The sequence below is a fragment of the Gasterosteus aculeatus genome, chromosome 3 (genome assembly GCF_964276395.1).
Source record: "Gasterosteus aculeatus chromosome 3, fGasAcu3.hap1.1, whole genome shotgun sequence".
Lineage (NCBI taxonomy): Eukaryota > Metazoa > Chordata > Actinopteri > Perciformes > Gasterosteidae > Gasterosteus > Gasterosteus aculeatus.
In genome coordinates this window covers 4200284-4206283 of record NC_135690.1, presented here as the reverse complement: position 1 = coordinate 4206283, position 6000 = coordinate 4200284, and the positions used below count along the sequence as shown (strand labels likewise).

At 44.1% G+C, this 6000-nt stretch overlaps 1 protein-coding gene across 1 annotated transcript in view; it reads left to right on the top strand.

Annotated features, from left to right (window-relative positions):
- The first annotated feature begins 296 nt into the window (after nt 1–296).
- Nucleotides 297–6000, top strand: part of brinp2 (bone morphogenetic protein/retinoic acid inducible neural-specific 2) — a 177699-nt gene continuing 171995 nt past the window's right edge. The window contains exon 1 of the mRNA XM_040171065.2: nt 297–1134. The gene's annotated coding sequence lies outside the window, so the exon portion shown is untranslated. The remainder of the gene's footprint in view (nt 1135–6000) is intronic.

Below are 6000 nucleotides of genomic sequence, written 5' to 3'. Positions count from 1 at the left end.
GCTATCTTTTGTCCTTGGCTTTACTCTCTCCTCTTTAACTTCCCTTTCATACCAGTTCTCTCAGCTCCCTCTCCAACCGAATCCCCCGTTTCATCTCAGATCCATCTTTCTCCATCCTCTAATTCCCCTCCACCTCTCTCTCTCCATCTCCTCAGCGTGCATCATCGCAGCACAAACCTCCCTCCCTCTCCTCTTCTGCTGTTTTCAGCCAATCGCTGCTGAGGGATGGATGTGTGTTGGTGTGTGCGTGTGTGTGTTTGTGGGGGTGGAAAGGGGGCGCGGCTTCACACCGGGAGGGTGAGCGGAGTTGGTTGAGGAGACGCGAGAGAGGGAGAGGAGAGTAGCGAAGAGCGCTAGTGGATAGAGGCGCGCTTCCCTGAGCTACTTGCAGGAACAAAACGCCGGACTCGACACTGAGCGATGACCGTGGCGCGGGGAGACTGAGCAGACCGGAAATAAAAACGCACGCATAGGGAGAGGCGGAGGAGGGTGCACAGTTGGTAGATACCTGCGCGTATTCGTTTTAGCTGCAGTTGAGCTAAGGTTTTTTTCACATTTTCTGGTGAGAAGTGAGAGAAGAGCATACTACCCTATTTTATCCGATTCTTTTCTGTTTGCCTTTTCGCATTCCCTCTGAAAGCAAACACTTCCTGGGGTATTTTCCCACATTCTGACCCCAGGTTTGACTCAACATCGTAATTGGGATTTTTGTCAGACCGTAGACTTGGTTCTGAAAGCGGGACAACGACGCGCAGCATCTCCAGTCAGCGAGGAGAACACATTCCTCCAAACTCCGAACTGGTGCCCCAAGACGCGAAACGGACTGTTTCCATTCCCATCTGTGAGCTGATGAAGAGAACAATGTTTGGAATATTAGTGCCCGACCTGCCCCGGCGAAGAGTGGTGGAGTGAGGTACCCAGAGAGAGAGAGAGAGAGAGAGAGAGAGAGAGAGAGAGAGAGAGAGAGAGAGGTGAAGAGACGAAGGAGTCTGTACTGGTTGGCCGCCGTCCACTTGTTCGTTAGGGCCTTTTTGCCATTCTCACCCTCGCACGTCATTTTTCATTTATTTTACTGGATACGCGGACGCACACACCCCAGGAGACGAACGAGGAGGACCTGCGCTCGCAACCTGGGTGAGTTTGCGTGTCCCACGCGGGAGGGGATTCAACAACAATATAAAAGGTGCACACAGAGCGCGGGTCTGTGCGGAGTTTTTTTTATCCGGTGCCTGGCGCGCACATTTTGTATTTACGCGCAGCCAGCCCCAAATACCCGAGTCGGTGCGCGCATATGCGAAATCGGACGGTCATTTGCGGTTTCGGCATCGCTCAAAAAGTCGTGACGCACGGTGGGCTGGGGAGGGGGGCGGACGCTTTTAGGATTTAACCTTATCTAAGCTGGTGGGAGGAACGTGATCCTTCCCGTCAATGTGTGTTGTGTAAAGAGGGTGCAAGTGCAAAAACACGTGTGGTGGTCTCACATGAATCTTGAGACGTCAACGTTTCACGCAGGTGTCGTTTGTGTGTGCATGTGTATGATTTGACGGGTTGTTTTTTTAATGAGTGCAGATGCTGAATTGCTTACCTGGAAATATGTGTGCGGGCACGATAAATTGTTTTGTCTTTGCATACTGTAACTTTGCTAAATGTTTTTCTCTGACGCGTGCGTGAGAGTGTGTGTGCAAAACCGCAATCTACACCCGTAGCCATCATTTTACAACATCAACGAGCTGACTTGTCCTTCAACCTCCGCTTTGCCTCATCTGTGTGTGTGTGTGTGTGTGTGTGTGTGTGTGTGTGTGTGTGTGTGTCAGGGAGGGTGCTGCCTGTCTGCCTCTTCTTGGTGTGTCTCTCTTTGAGTGTGGGTTTGTGTGCGTGATATCGTTGCTCCATCAGTCACCCGGAATGCCGGGTACTCACGGTGCAATTTTTCACAAATTCACTGAACCATGTAAGCACAGCATTTACCTGTCAGCTATTTTGTCGAGAGACTACTCAATGTGGCCCGAAAGAAATCCTGTGAGAGGAGGAGCCGCTGCCTTTAGATTTACACTTAACGCCACAACCACCGGCGGACTCCCCGGGGGGGGGGGGGGGGGGGGGGGGGGGGGGAGAGGTCCTGTCAAACCAATCATGGGGGAGGGAGAAAGAGCGGAAACCCAACTCAAACAGTTATATGTTCACTCACATGCACCTGGAGGGTCTGACAACACTGTCCTGGTGTCTTTGTTCGCCGGGTCCCCAGGCTCATAATGGAAACGTGACAAAGTGTGTTATGTTCCCCAGCTTTACATATGTGATTAAAAAGGGTCCTGTGTTCTGACACCCTGTTATCATTCCTAGCTCGTCATTTACAGAGGCTTGGTCATGAGGCTTGGCTTCTTTTAGGTATATATAACATAACTACTTTGTTTGGTGTAGGAGTAGCAGTTTGGGTTGAAAGTGCGTATTTTATCCCCCCAGGCACGGCGTATGGTACGTAATGGGTCCCGAACGAAGATGTTACTGAGCTCGGTTCTCTTATTAATATGACAGGGGCTGTTGTGAGAGCTCACTGATGAAGAAGACAACACAGGAATCTGGATACATATGACCGTAGAACTTCCTGCAATGATATGACCCAACAAACCAACGTAATCTCCAAAACCTGTTCGTAAAAATGTATACGAAATATTTGACATAGAAATTTGTAACAATACATGTGACAGTTAAAGCTGTCAATTTACAATAATAGCAGACTACCGTAATTCAACTGCATGTTACATATATTTTATGAAGTGGTGGAAATACACATACAAATGCAGTGAATCACAATCCATCTACATCTTTTGTAGGTTAATGTATGGAAGCCCATATCAGCCACTGACAAACAGGTCCTGTAAGTCATCATAATGAGATAGTATCTCATGAGATACGATGATGGCTTTGACTTACAGGACATTACTATACATGCAGCTGTCACTTTTATTTGACATCATTTTATGTGGAGTAAGTTAGGTGTCTTGCTCAGGGACACTTCAACTTGGCACAGGGAGCAGCCAGGATTCGAACCGCCAACCTTGTGCTGCACAGCACACCCTCCCTATCGCATGCGCCGCCTTCGCTGTCATTTCAGTGGCTGGAATGTAAGGATTATAAATATTTGTATTATTCAAAGTGTTCATTGCCTAAAAGTCATTTGAGGGGTAATCGTGACCGACTGCTCCTGAACGTGAAGTCAGACCCGTAATCTCAGTTCATCCACAACACCCGTGCAGTTCAACATCAGAGGAGTTTCTCATTGCCTCGTCTCTCCAAGTAACGTTGGTAAGTGTTATTTGCCTAGCATGATTAACAGTCTCCTTCCTTACATATTGTTGTCTTCCTCAACTTTGTAATTTTAATATTTTACCAATGACAGTGTTTCTAAATATTTAATTATGGTTTGTTTTACAGAGGCACTGGATTAAGGACGCCAGCCGTTTGCAGCGGTCAATTGAAAGTGTTCCATAGCGTATTGTTGCAGTTAGTTTACCCTGTTCCTAATGATTTTATAATTAATTTTTTTACTATTGTATGCATGCGGCATATTTTATGTTTCGATCTTGGTTACAAATTCCGAACATTTTTATCTTAAAGGCATCTAATAAACTCCAACCACTATGACCGAAATGAGTTTGGTTGTCTTTCTTTAATTTGTGGGGAATTATATGCAAAAGTATACGGTTATAAGTAAACGGTAACATTCTGGTATTTATAACACAGAAACAGTAATTGTATGGTAAGAAACTGTAATCCAATATACGACAACATACCGTAAATTACATAAAACAGTAAGTTACTAGCGTCGACTGCCAGTAAATTGCATTTAATTCACAGTAAAATTCCTTCTAGTTTACGGTAACATACAGTAATCCATTTTACGATAACAGTGTAAAAACCATTTACGTAATTATAGTAAAATAATGGTAAATTCCTGGCATCCTTGCTGCCAGTAAAATACCGTTAATTTACGGTGACATTTTTTAGAGTGTAGGATCCTGGGAAAATTGAACCCTGCAATCACATGACATGAAAAGAATACCCTGTAAACATAGGATGATCGTGTCAGGGATGTGGGTGGAGGAGGCAGGACTCAAGCGCAGACTTCCCAGGAAACAAAAGACTTTAATAGTCAAAAGGCAAAATCACACAGGAACCGGGGGGGAAAACAGCAGGCATGAAACTATGAACATCCACGACGATAGACAATGACGCGACAAGTGACACAAGAGACACACTGCTTAAATACACAAGGGAGGTGCAGGTGATTGGACACAGGTGGAAACTATTAGACGATCACAGGGGATGACGGGACAAGGCAGGAAGTGAAGTTACCCGGGGACACGAGTGGCAGAAAACTACAAAATACAACAGGAAGTGAACCACACCGTGACAGATCGTTTAAATATAGGACAGTGTAAACATAAGACTGGTAACATAGGATTCTGGGAACTTGGAATAGGACCGTGATAACATGGAGCCTAAATTAGATACACTTTCCTCTGTCCACTCTGATTGTATACATAGAAATAAATTGATGGACACTATGGCCATTTCCATTAATAATGTTTCACTCCATGTAAATGAAAGGTTTAGTGCATGTCTCATACAGACCTCTAATGACAAAACTAATGGTAAAAGGCTGTGTACATCTATGCTGACATCATGACAGGAGAAAGATACTTAATACATTAACCATAGTGTTTCTGGTGTGATGATGTCCATTATAGCAGCAACCCAAGCGTTTTCACGTTTACAATTGTCCACTCCGGGCTGCGCACTCCTCAAGATCGGTTTGTAAAATATTGTCTAACTTGAAACCGGTCCATGAGGCAAAAAGGGTTGGGGACCTCTGCATTATAGGAAGGATTGACATCAGTCTAATACCCAAAATGCATGAAACTGCAGTTGTTGATATTGCGAATCATGCTTTGTTCTGTGGTTCAAAAGGGCCTCCCGAACTTTTCAACATCAAGCCACCTCTGTGAATTACATATGCATCTGACTAAAGATTTGTATTTTTATTGCTGAAATCAATATAAGGATATTAAATGTGTATACCAGGTACTTAGTATTACCCTCCAATTGTTAGAAGGACTTGGGAGGAATAGCTGAAAAAAAGAACGATAAAAATCAATGGAGGAAAGGTCAAGATGTCCTGCCTTTTCCTCCCATGTATGTGTCCAACTCCCCAAAAATAAAACAACTGTACAACCCAACAGAACAGATAATCCAGGCCGTGTTACTACATTTTTTTCCACGGAAAAATCAATTTGGTAAGTTTGACAGAAGAAAAAAATGAATTATCCTCACAGTGCACTTACGTCCCGTCTGGCATATTTATTAGATTATTGCCCATCCGTCAAACTGCAGACAGCATTAGACAACACTGAGTAGGAGGGAAGATGTGTTCTAATGTAGCTTTTGTTGCCGCTTGTTGTCGTTGAGGCTTATAAAGCTGTCGATGTCTGGGATGATAACTGCAGATCTGCAATAAACACATTATTCAAAGCTGATTTTTTACACATCCTCTTCAGCTAAGGCAGAAACATTAATATAGATCTGCAATAGTACATTCCTCTGTATGAAAATGACTTTACATGCTAGTACCCCTCAACTGAAGTAGAGGGGCCTCAACAGACACATATCATGGACCTCTTAAAGATGTCAGTTCATTATTCTCAGTAATGTTGTATAATTTTGCAGATATTTCTGGCGCTCACACTTGTTAAAGCAAGGCGGCATCTGTGTTTTGATGATGCCTTTTTATCCTCTTCCCAAAAGCGCTGCTTCAGGTTTAATGAATTCCCCGAAAATGAAAAGGAAAGGTGGCTTAATTTAAACTGGAGTCTGCTGCAAGCAGCTGTTGCTTCTGAAATATTCTCCCATCCCAATAATACATTCACAGGGCGAGCATTTGGAGAAAGTACCAGTGAAAGCACATTCAGTGACATAAATAATAATAACCTTGCTTCAGTA